A 13,306-nucleotide genomic window follows, 5' to 3' on the forward strand; every position below is an offset into this window, starting at 1 on the left:
CAGTACTGTAGGCAGCACTGGCAACTTGCCAGGAGCTGCATATAAACTTACTACAATGCTTTTATAAATGGATGCAATGTTGTTGTACCTGTGTTGGTCCCAAGGTATTCAAGAGACAACAGGGAATGAAGGGTGGGGACAAGGTAGTATCTTTTATTGGACCAGCTTCCGTTGGTGAGAGAGACAAGTTTTTGAGCTTGTACAGAGCTCCTCTTCTTTATAAATGAACACATACAACACCATAATTCCTGCTAGCATTCGTAGCTTCTTTGGTAGGTTAACATAAATTGATGCTCATTTTAATTAATTAGTAATAAAAACAACAAAAAACCCTTAGTATTTAATATTTTTACCCCTTGTAACCCAAGTGGTTAGCCAATATATTCAGGGTCTTATGGGTTGTTTCCATTAGGAAGAAAAACTGGTGGTGGAGTCCTGTAGTTCTTTGATGCTATCCTGTTGATTTACAAAGAATGTACATGAAGTCCTGTTTCCCTGAGCACAGTAAGAATCATAGACAACAGGAGGCCGTATCTTTGTTCACAGTTCCAAGCCTCTTTCCAGACAACACTTTACACAAAAGCTCTCAGCTTTTTCTCAGGATCACATTACAAATCTTTCTCTGGCTGTCCTTGCCTTTTTGCTGCCTTTCCTGTCTTTTCTGTGGCATTTCTATTTTGTGCATGCACACACAAATGTGCAGCTACTGTTCAGTCAATCTCCCATCCCCGCATTTTTGTATCAGACCCTTTGGCCCGTATGGCTCAGCTTCTCCTCCAGCCTGTGGCCCATATTTTGGGCAGAAACAATTATTGTTTCAGCTATCTATTCTATAAAGGAGCTTAAAGGTGACTGTTACACCCAACAACTTCAAAAAGATTTCGCCAGGTCCCCAGCCAAAAAAAAATGCTCCGCTGTCACTTTTCAGCTATAGGGAAAGGATCACAGTGGCCTGCCTTTTAGGGCTCTGTATGTAATTCTGTCTAGGTTCTTATACCATGTCCATCACTATTGTACCTGCACACATTACCTACTTATTAAAATGACTCCTACGTTTCTTTGACCTCCTGCCCTGTGTGTATAGGTTTACTACAACAACAGGATGATTTCATAGGAGGTGAATGTCTAGTCTGGTAACTTTATAGTATGTAGCTTTAGGCAGCTATATGTGTTAAATACATTACTAATCTGGAAAAGAAAAGGTGGTCTGTTACTGACAAAAAGCAAAAGGATTTAGAAGAGTGAAGGGGGAAAATGATTACTGTGGCTTTGATAATACCAATGCATGTCTTTAAAAAAAAAAACACACACAAGTCTTTTCCGGCAGAATTACAGTATTTTCTATGACTGATGGGATTACACTAATATCAGTTATTCAGATTTCATTTTTGGAAGGGTTTAAAGCAAGATTGTAATACAATGTTAAAACAAGTCATTCTGTGTACAGTCATTATTCAGTATATACAGGATTGATCCAGTAAACCTGGCCTACTCTTCACTTTTACCCCCCTATTCCTCTCTGCACATGTTTATACAGACACATACAATAAATTATACAACACTAAGTACTGGAATCTAAAATAAAGATAATCTTGAAATAAATTATCCAATTAAATTTAGAATGGCCAATAAATCCCTGCTAGAAACAGCTTAAGTATCATCAAATGCTGAGTAAATGAGACAAATCATCTTGAAATTATGGAAGTGCTGTAACTTGCTCTTCAGGAGAGCATTTGTGAAACTGTTAAAGCATTTAGAACATCTTATTAAAAAAAGTCTTCACAGCCTTGTGGCAGATTAATTGAAAGTCAAAATACTAGGCAAGGGAATTTTTGGTTTAGCTTTAAAGGATAGGGTCCCATCGTAGCAAAGAAATCTCTTTCCAAGTAATAAGGATCATTGGACAAGAGTGGGACCCCATATCCCTCACTGTGTATGTAGTGTTTGGGTTTTTAACCCACTGTACATGACCCTGTCCCTGATCCCCTTTTTTCCCCCATTCACAGGACCTCAGTGATGCCATACGAATTTACCTAATAGCCCAAGCATCACAAAGAGAAAAAAGGGCAGAATCCTTGAAGATTTGCTTATTTGTATGAGCATTCCAAACTCTGAGTTCATTGGCTCCTAGCCACACAGTGAAGCAATGAGCCTCTTAGCCGTGGCCTTCCATAAGTGGCCCATACAAGTTTCGAGCCAGTTGACTTGAGGAGAAACAGCTAATGCATACTACCACATAAATACGTGTCGGGATTTGGTCCTTTGTCGGGAAACAGGGAGAGAAGGAGGAAAGAAAAGCTAAGGAAGAGGCAAAGGACAACAATCAGAGTGTGTGAAGTCTGGGTTATGAAGATATAACTGGAGGGAGGAAGGTGTTAGGAAAGGTGGACAAACTAACCAGTGCAAAGTTGGAGGGAAATAAGAGTAAATCACAGAACAAAAAAACAGAGAAGGAAATGAAAGAAAATACAGAAGGAGCAGAGTAAGAAATAAAGGAGAAACTGGAGCACAGGTTAATGGGGAAGCAAGGGGAGTAAAAAGGAGCAGGAGGGTGGGAGGGGGACCCTATTTGGACAGGTAGAAAGTACACTGAATTGGGTGGCCTAGGAAAAAAAGATACCAGAATATGGACAGATTAAAGGGCTATACAATTGTGGGAGGAGGAGGGGAGAAAACAGAAACATTTTCCAGTTTATCTGTTTGAAAATAGGAGACTGATGGCTCAAAGATAGTGGTGTGAGTACAAATTCAGTCTGTTCTTTCATGTCAATATATGAAATAGTGGGGATTTCATCAAATTCTGAAACTCTGTATTCTCTAATATGAGATGGAAATATGCTTAAAGGAAACTCTTTCCCAAACTTTGTTTCCAAAACTTTTTGAAATATGTGTGCCAGACACAGAGCTGTGAAAGTTTGACTCTCTTGCATGTGACTGCACTGTATGAATCTGTCATGTGAAACTATGTATGCTTTGCCAGTGAAATATGTTTCTGAGGACCTTTCTAATAGGTAACCATCCCTAATGTAGCTGTGATTCTGTTCCTGAAAAGAAATACATAAAAATATTGGTGGGTTACATCTCAAAAGATTGACTCTGGGCTGTAAACTAAAATGAAAAATAAGACCAGCTTAGAGCTATGAAAATGGTTAACACTGGCTGGCTGAAGTTCCACATAAGAACACGGGGATGGCTAGACATGGGATAAGACTGACGAGTGTAATATTTCCGGCAGTATCCCTCTCTGCCCCTGTTGTTTTTTACAGCATTTAAGAAAGTTGCAGTTAGCATTCTCAAGTTGGAGAGATGATAGGTGGGTGAGAAAAGTAAAATTTCACTTTGGGGCGGGGGTGTCAATTATTTAAATATGGAATTTTGGTAGCATTACTTTAGTCTTCAAAAAGCAGGGTGGTCTTGATGCTAACAGCACCAAACTGTTGGACAGAGGCAAAAAGTTCTTTCATAGCAAATGGCTGTTGTGATTTTTAACTGATATTAGAGGCTTGCTGAGGTTCCCCAGCTTTCTTGCAAATTTGTATGCAGAAGTATTTAGACAGTTAATGAATGACCGGAGTTAGCACAGGGTTTTCACTACGTGATCCTCTTTCTGTAGGGCACACTTTTAAAAACAAAGACTACTCAAGGAAACTGTTTTGTATGTTGTCTAGAAATGTAGTTGAATTATTATTGTTTTGAGGAATGACTTTGTGATTCTTAGGCATGGGATATACAGAGGACAGACATAGCAATAGGGTTAGAACAAGCTTTTTTTCTGCTGTTGGGTATGTTTAATCAGGTGACACTTATGGGGTAATTATAATTTTGAGTAGTACAGCTTGAAGCCTACTTTGGGAAACTAGTGATACCAAACCAGATTAGCTGGGCTTTCTGCTTGCCTCACTTTTAGAGCAGGCACACTGGTCCACAGCAAGGCTTCAGTGTCTGCAACATAGGTCTGCAGTGAGTCCTTACAACGCAGGGAAGCAGAAAAGCAAAAATGTAATTTTTAAATGTAATTTCTCAAAACTTGGTTCAGTGAAAAAAAAATACATAAGACAAACAGAAATTCACTCATCATGATTAACTAGTGCTCTGAAAATATTTGGAAAACTGAAAAATGTGATGGTTTTGTTGTTCTACAAGTTGCTACTAATGACTTATTCATAAACATTTATATTGTGATGATAGCTAGAAGACAGAACCCCATTGTGCTAGGTGCAGTGTGACTTTATTATTATGCACACATGCACACAAAACTATGCTTGGACCATTATTAAGGTTGCAAACTCAAGCACTAAAGAGTTAGCAGATGGCAGAATTGAAGTGGCCTGAGCAGCCTAAATTTGACACTCTTATGCATATGCATTATGATACAGTAGTTGCTACACCTCCTCCAGCTTCTGCAACAACTGAAGCAAGGATTCTACATGCAGCTGTCTCCTTCACTACACAATCCTAATTAATCCCCAGCAGATCCATTCTGTGCCCTGAATAAGACAAGGGTCCGGAGGGAAAAATAGTATTATATACTGTATGTAATTAAATACTGTATCGTAACGCATAGGCACAAGAGGGTCAAATTAAGGTTGCACAGACCACCTTAATTCTGGCATTTCCTAGGATTTGATTCTGATTTTGCAATATTAATAACCTTTTAACATCATTTTTTGTGGCCAATTTTCTAGTAAACTGAAAAAACAGAAGTTCTATCATGTGGCATCATGTTGCCATCAGCATGAGTCATCAGTAGGGTTGGAGCTTTAGATCCAGGAGCTAACAGAGTAATTGGTAGCAATAGTAGGTTACCATCCTCTGTGTGGACCAGCTCTAAAGGGGGACATGACACTTTTCCAGTGGGTTTCACAGATAGTGATAATTTCACAGATTAACTCTTTTAATCTTGATAAATTTTTGTGAGTTAATTGCGTGAATTAACTGCGATTAATTGACAGCCCTAGTAACAAGCCTTGTGGATAGGGAGGAAATGGTAGATGTGATACATCTTGACTTCAGTAAGGCTTTTGATATTGTCACATGACCTTCTTATAAATAAACTAGAGAAATATAGCCTACATGAACCTACTATGAGGTGGGGGCACAACTGGTTACAAAAGTGTACTCAAAGTAGTTATCAATGTTTCATGATAAAGCTGTCAGGGTATATCGAGTAGGGTCCCTCAAGGATTTGTTCTGGGTCTGGGTCTGTTCAGTGTCTTCATCAGTGACTTAGATAATGGCATAGAGAGTATACTTGTGAAGTTTGTGGATGATACCATGCTGGGCGGGGTTGCAAACGCTTTGGAGGACAGGATTAGAATTCAAAATTATCTTGACAAAACAGAGAAATGGCCTGAAATAACTAGGATAAAATTGAATAATGACAAATGCAAAGTATTACACTTAGGAAGGAACAATCAATTGCACAAATACAAAATGTACAATGACCACCTAGGAAGAAGTACTGCAGAAAAGTATCTGGGTTATTATGGATCACAAATTAAATATCAGTCAATAATGTAATATTGTTGCAAGAAAAGCAAATGTATTTCTGGAATGTATTAGCAGGAGTTGTAAGACACAAGAAGTAATTCTTCCATTCTACTCAGCACTGATAAATCCTCATCTGGAGTATTGTGTTTAGTTCTGGGTACCACATTTCAGGGAAAGATGTGGACCAACTGGAGAAAGTCCAGAGAAGATCAACAAAAATGATTAAAGGTTTAAAACACATGACCTATGATGGAGAATTGAAAAAACTGGGTTTGTTTAGTCTGGAGAAGACTGAGGAGGGACATGATGATAGTCTTCAAGTATATAAAAGGTTATTACAAAAGAGGAGGATGATAAATTGTTCTCTTTAACCAATGAGGACAGGACAAGAAGGAATGGCCTTTAAATTGCAGCAAGGAAGGTTTAGGCTAGACATTAGGAAAAACTTCCTAAGTGTAAGATAAGCACTGGAACAAATTGCCTAGGGAAGTTGTGGAATCTCCATCACTGGAGGTTTTGAAGAACAGGTTAGACAAACGCCTGTCAGGGATTGTCTAGATAATACCTATTCCTGCCTCAGTGCAGGGGACTGGACTAAATGACCTATTGAGGTCCCTTCCAGTCCTACATTTCTTACCTAGCCAGTCTCCACTCCTCAGGATTCTCATCCAAGTACTACCAAGTCCTAGTCTCACCCTTCTAGACTCTCTGACTCAGTTCCCCTTTTGCTGGTAAAATCTAAGACATTTCTACTGAGTACGTGCAACTGCAATTTTTCAAAGGCTTTTAACTTGGCCAGATCTGGGCAGATTTTCACAGGGATGGGAAAATGCGCATCCCCAACGCATAGGGACCTGCCAAATTTCAAGTCCCTGCTCCAAAGCACAGGAGAACTAGAGCTTTTGAAACAAAAGTTTGCCAGAATTTAATGTGGCCAAAACAATGTATTTTTCACTAGAACTTTTCTCATAGGTGGCTAAACTGCTTTGGCTGAAAACTTCCAGAACAATTCAGCCAGAGACAGATACCTAGGATTTAACATTTCAGCCCAAATTATTAAACTTTGGCAAAATTTTGTGAGCAATTGAAAACGGGGTTTCATAATGGGAAGTTTGAGGTACCCTTAACAATACCTGCGCTACTAGCCTGGGCTATAATAAATGGAATCTCTGCGCGTCTAGAGTATGAAAACTACATTACTCTTAATAGAATATGTGTTGCCACATTTATGCAAATTTAAAGACATAGGCTTCTTCTGTTCCCATTGTCTTTCCCTCTCCAACTATCATTTTCACTACTAAGTTTGGTGCTTGATGTTTCCTGCGTAATTATATGTGGAAATTTGTGTTGAAAATGGGAATAACTGGTAGTTTTTTCCATTTAAGAATACAAACTCTGGTACCCATCAAAAAAGAAATGGGTTGTCTTATAGCAAATGCCCTTCTCTAAAGAATGCTAAGAACATTCCAGAGGCTGCTCAGTGGAAAGTTATTTGAACATAGCTGAGAAGATAGCTGAGATGCTAAACGTCTTTACTGGGCCCCCCGAAGACAGGCATAAATCCATTGCGCTTTGTGACAGTGCTGTAATCAGCAAATAGTAATAATTATACCGATAACATTCTTCTTAGTGTTTTGAGATCACCTGGTATGGGAGGGGCTGCTATTGTGAACCTGACATCCAATCTCACAATCTGTATTTTCTTGAACACATTAAACCCAAAAGACTAGGTATGCACGAGCACAATGATGCCTGTAAAGCTGCAGGGCGATACCACAGCTTCAGGGATAGGCATTACTGTTTGGCAAGGGAATATAATCCTCAGAAAGATTGCTGACAGAGTTTATTTATTTATTTTAAATCTCCTGCACAAAAGAGAGAATGCAGGTGATAGGTGTGTGGCGTTCAAGCAGTTCACTTTAATTTTCTCCTGGAACAGTGTGACACTTTAGAAACAGGCTTTTCCCTCTTCGGGAGGCCAGTTAAAGACTTTTACATTGCCTGCCCCTGACTGAGAGAGAAGCCATTCAGTTTAGATTTAAAGCAGAATAATAAAATTCATACTGAGATATCTTGCTTCTTAGTGACACTTTCCCATTTTAGTAAGATAAATTCCAAGTAAAGGTAAGACTTTTTAAAAAGTAGTTATAAGCAGATTAGTTTTCCATTAGCTCATTCGCCTTTCTTGCTAACCAGAAATAACTCTGTAGGTCTTTAAAAGGTTTGGATGAGCAATTTAAATTACCTTCAAATACAATTTGTTCATGGCTATTAAAAATATTTATACTGATGAGATTTTTCTAACTGTGGATGGTATTAGATACACAGGTCTTTTATTCTGGTGAACTTTCTCACTGCTGGCACACTCAGACATGAAGGAAAAATTGTCAGATTTTGTTTTCATTTATACCTGTGCAGTCTCACTGATTTCCCTGAGGATAAATGGCTGCAAAGGCAGAGAGAATTTTGACTAATTATATTCATATGTGAAAGTTGAAGTTAAATTTGTCTCTGTTACCCCAATGTAAATTCAGAGTAACTTCCTGAAGTCAATGGAGTTTCTTTGGATTTATACCAATATAAATTAGAACAGAATTCTGATATATTAACCTAATTTGTGTTCCTTGCTATGGAAAATGGTTTCTGTAAAATAACCAATAAGGAGCTTGCTGTTTCTTTTAAATGTTTATATAATCAATGTTTTCTGTTTATTTCTATTTTTGGTGTTTTAAAAGTATGTTATTGTAATCCATATTTAAGATTATTGGAGGGTGAGATGTCTAGTTCAGAAACATACCTGGTCTTGTTACATGTGTAAACAGTTGTTCTTGCTTCCTGTAAGAATCAGCTAATGTAACTCAAACCTTTGCCTCCTGAGGCAAAATCTTATTGCTTTAATGGGCCCTTTCAGTTTTGCACATGGTATTTTTGCTTTTTGGACATAGGCCATATTAAATATCCTAAAGCCAGAGTGAGTGAGCTGGTGTGCATATTCTGTTCTTTACTATATGTTTGTCTTACATTGTTTCAGATTAAGATTTTACTATACTCCAATTTACCCTATACAATTAAAATCTTATAAGTATGTATACTTTTATGACTCCTACAGCCTGCACCATGGTCAAAAGGTTCTTTCTTGATATAAGAAAAGGAGTACTCATGGTAAGGTGCCACGAGTACTCCTTTTCTTTTTGCGGATACAGACTAACACGGCTGCTACTCTGAAACCTTTCTTGATATAGTCATTCTGCCCGGTGAAGGGGTTTATTACAGTATGAATAAAGTATATTGTAAACAAAGGATATCTTTCTAAACCAACAGAGCGGAGCTTAAAATGGAGATACTATGTGCAAATTAAGGGACGTATTAGGATCGGTTCTAGGCTAACCTCATACGAAATAGATAAAGCCTTGACTAAATGTGATTGGCTCATACTTTCATTTCTAATAGATATTATAATTGCCTTATCTCATTTCTCACAGTAAAGGCTGTTCCTATCCTTTGCTCGGTATGTCCCTAGTAGCTGGAAAACTCTGATGTAAAAAATAATAATCCCCTTGGGCTTTTCCCTATCTGTTTGTTTTATCCACCTATTGTCTGTCATCTTAGAATGTAAATTTGTTGGGGCAGGGACCATCTCTTTGTCTACCCAAAATGTGACTTGGACCCTATGCACTACCACAACACAAATGAATAATAATAATTAACAACTTAAAGCTGACTTTAAAAACCCACTGTTTTTTGGTCAGTATGAAATGGTAAACTATGCTACAGTAATAAGTAAGGCTTTTACAAATCCACTGTTAATCTTTGTAAAGCTTTCAGTGGAAGATAAGTGGCCAAGATAGCTGCTACTGCTGCTCCAATGAACTATCGAATTGCTGAAAAGACTTATTGCTATTGTGTTCACTTTATTTGCAGCAATGGATAAATCACTTAACCATGCTGTCTGTTTACAGCCCAGTAAATGCTGTTCTAAATGCAAATCAAAGTAGATAAAAGGGTGAGAGTTAATCTATCTCTGCTCTGGAAAGCTTTGATTCTTTTCTTTTGAGGGGATGGGGGGAAAGTGTAGTTATATGTGGAATGCACCATTTAGGAGTGCTTGTCATCCTCAAGAGATTCTGAGGGTGAAATGTTGTCTCTCTAACTAAAGTGAGGTTGGACCGTGGGGTTGTGTTACCATTTAGTGAGATGCATAGAACTTCTTTGTCATTTAGAAAGCCATAGATAATACATCTGCTAACCCCTGCCCTCTGGCTCTGATTTACTCCCTGGTAGCAGATGGGTAACTTTTGGTGTTATGTACATTTCTATGAACCCCAGCAATGCTGGGAAGGTAAGTTTTCAGTGATAATTTTAAGGTTTGCAATAGCTTTTGAACATGACGACAGATCCAAGTAAAATGATTGTAATTTCCGTTCTTTCCCTCTTCCACCCCAACAACAAAAAACCCCAAACCAACAAAATCACGCAAAAGGTAATTTTGGTTATGTAACCAGTTAAAAAGCAAAGCAAAGTGAGTTCCCAATCAGGTCATAGCTTCTCAGAATTTTTTGTTTTTTATAATGAGGAAGCTATCATGACTATGTTCTCTGGAATATATAAATAATTGACTGTTGATCTTTAAACTTGCATTATTATTATATATAAATTCTGTCAGTAACTGTGTTATCTTTGTTAGCCAGAGAATACCTCTGACCTTTACACCTGAATAGGTGATAAAGCAAAGTATGTCTTTGAGTCGAGAGAGTGCTGTCTTGCAGTTTATTTTTTGGGTTTGTTTGGGGGAGGTGGGAAGAGTTGCCATATTTGTGGTTTCACAAGAAAACCCTTTGCAAACAAAAGAAACTTTTTTTTCCTTCAGTAACAAACCATCCACTGGCATGTCCTGCTTCAGCATTGTAACTTATCACTCACCCTGAAATGGTAGTAATTAAATCCCCTGCTAAATTTTTGGCCATGTGGCTAGCGAAGAAAGCATATGTGTTTGTCTTCATTATACTTGGTTTTAAGTTCGTTTTTGTTTTTCCTTGGAAAATAGACTCACCAGACTTCCTATCTGTATTTTAAAATAAATGTAATTTTTCTTCTAGAATGTCTAATGTAAAGTGATTCAGAAGGTGTTTTAGAATGCCTTTAAAGATTTTTAGTGCTCAGTCATGCCATAAATTAGTCATAAAAGGAAGGCTCTTTGAACAGAGTAGGGGTCTAGGATTTGGGACTTTGGGGTTCTCTGACTGGCAATGCCACTTTTTCATTGTGTGACTATATCAAATACCTTAAGTTCTCTGTGCCTTGCTTTATCCATCTATAAAAAGGTTACCTACCAATTCCCATTGTGATGATTAATCTATAAGATGTGTCAACAACTTTGAGACTTTTAGATGAAAGGTGCTTTATAAAAACAAAGTATCTGTGCAATACCTTTATTTGCATGCAGAAAAGTGTAATGGAATATATCATTAAAAACAATGTTCTGTCTGAAGAATCATGCAATGTGTAAGCCAGTTGTTCTACTTCTAAATGCATCTGATAGGTTTTTTTAAAAAAAATTCTAGGCTATGGGACAGAGGTGGGCAAGCTACGGTCCGCGGGCCACATCCGGCCTGCGGGACCCTCCTGCCTGGCCCCTCAGCTCCTGGCCTGGGAGGCTAGCCTCTGGCCCTCCCCTGCTGTTCCTACTCCCCCGTAGCCTCAGCTCACTGTGCTGCTGGCGCAATGCTCTGGGCGGCGGGGCTGCGAGCTCTTGCCGGGCAGCGCAGCTGCAGAGCCACGGCCTGACCCGGTACTCTGTGCTGCGCAGTGGCATGGCTGGCTCCAGGCAGGCGGCACGGCTGCCTGCTCTGGTGCTTTGAGCAGCACGGCTGTAGTGCAACCAGCCACCGGTGCTCCAGGCAGCGCAGTAAGGGGGCAGGGGTTGGATAGAGGGCAGGGGAGTTCAGGGTGGTGGTCAGAGGGTGGGGATGTGGATAGGGGTTGGGGCAGTCAGAGGGCGGGGAACGGGGGGTTGAATGGGGACACGGGTCCTGGGGGAGCAGTCAGGAAGGAGAGGAAAGGAGAGGAACAAGAGGGGGCTTGGATGGGGCAGTGGGGGGCAGTCAGGGGTAGGGGTTCCGGGGGCAGTCAGGGAGAAGGGGTGGTTGGATGGGGCAGGGGTACTGGGGGGGGGCGCAAAAAGTGTGGGGGGGTCGGATACAGGGCGGGGCCAGGCCATGCCTGGCTGTTTGGGGAGGCACAGCCTCCCCGAACTGGTCCTCCGTACAATTTCGGAAACCCGATGTCGCCCTCAGGCCAAAAAGTTTGCCCACCCCGCTATAGGATGATAATGATAGTTTCTATTGATACTACCCAGTGTAGGTTGCAGCTTTAGCTTTAGGAACTTCGGGAGAGATTATTATATCTGTTCAGTGACCAGACACTATTTGACACACTAATTGCTGGGCCTTACTGTTTAATGTTTCCATTTAGTGTCCTAATTACTGAACAAATGGCTTCTTTTGTCTTGTGTACTTTTCTCTTAAGAGTCCCTGGAAAGTTTGATGGATGGTGACCTCACAAAGCCCGTCAGTAGAATGTCAGTAAAAGGCTTAAAGATCTGGGTTTTTTCCCCAAGATTTCCATTCCTAATGTCTAAATTTACCTGCTACCCACGCTCCTGTGAGTAAAGATACCAAACACCAGTCTGTGGCTGCAGCCATGACTTGATAATCTTCTTAGCATATGTACAACATGCTTCAGGCGGCATGTGACCAGAATTAATCACCGAGTTTGGTCTGCTGGCTAGATCGTTAGCTTCCCCAGCTTGTGCCGGTACTGATGAGGAGTGCAACATGAACGCTGATCCATGTAATATCCTGGAACAGGCAGAGAGAAGATCATAGTGATGAACTAGGTGTCCCAAGAATTAGACTGGTTTTTGTCTAGGGTCCATTTGGCTAGTCCTGTCATTGCTAAGATGGCCCATCATTGGCTTGGCACAGCTTTGACGAACAAATGGTATGACCAGTTCAGCACTTCAGTAGTTTAATTTTGTGCTAGGGTGGACAATATTGTCAGAGTTTTGTAAATGTTTCTGTTGCATGATATTCTGTCAGTCCTGAGATACCTTTCATTTACTAATGCAATACTTTAGAATTTTGATGTCCTGATAACATTGCTGTAGATACTACAGCTTGCATCTATAGAGCCATGTATGAGCATCTCTAAATATCACAGGGACTTTCTTAAAGCACTGAAAGAGTTGATTTTAAATGGAGACTACTGCAACTTTTCACATTTAGTATTAGGATATTTGACATTAGGGTGACCAGATGTCCCGATGATACCTAGGGGCTTTGTTTTATATATGTAACTATACCCCTTCCCCTGGAAAAAAAAGTCCTGATTTTTCACACTTGCTATCTGGTGACCCTGTTTGACACTAGTACATTGGTATTCATGCCATTTGAAAAAAATGTCGATATAGAAGTTTGTAGTACAGATTCACCTGTCTGTATGAAGTGATCTAGAGCTTCTTTATGCTGAATAGTCTGGCCTTCAAATTTTAAAGCTATCTTTCTTGGCAGTGTAAACTTCAATTTATGACCAATGACAAGTCTATCTTTGTTTTTTAGTATGTTCTTAAAATCTTTTAAAAAGAGATTTTATTATTTTTGAAAATAATAGTTTTTAGTTGTGCAGTTCCATTAAAGGCAAAAGTAGCACCACCTTTGAATATAGTGGGCTGCAGTGATTGATATATTTAATGTGTAGGTTCAAAGGTTGCTATGAACTTATATCTTTAGTCAGATATTTTGGAGTAAAAGGCATGGAT

At 39.5% G+C, this 13,306-nt stretch overlaps 1 protein-coding gene across 10 annotated transcripts in view; it reads left to right on the forward strand.

Moving 5' to 3' along the window:
• Positions 1-13,306, forward strand: part of PLEKHG1 (pleckstrin homology and RhoGEF domain containing G1) — a 215,355-nt gene that overhangs the window by 131,163 nt on the left and 70,886 nt on the right. The window lies entirely within an intron of this gene.

This window comes from Lepidochelys kempii, chromosome 3 (assembly GCF_965140265.1).
Source record: "Lepidochelys kempii isolate rLepKem1 chromosome 3, rLepKem1.hap2, whole genome shotgun sequence".
In the NCBI taxonomy this organism is placed as follows: Eukaryota; Metazoa; Chordata; order Testudines; family Cheloniidae; genus Lepidochelys; species Lepidochelys kempii.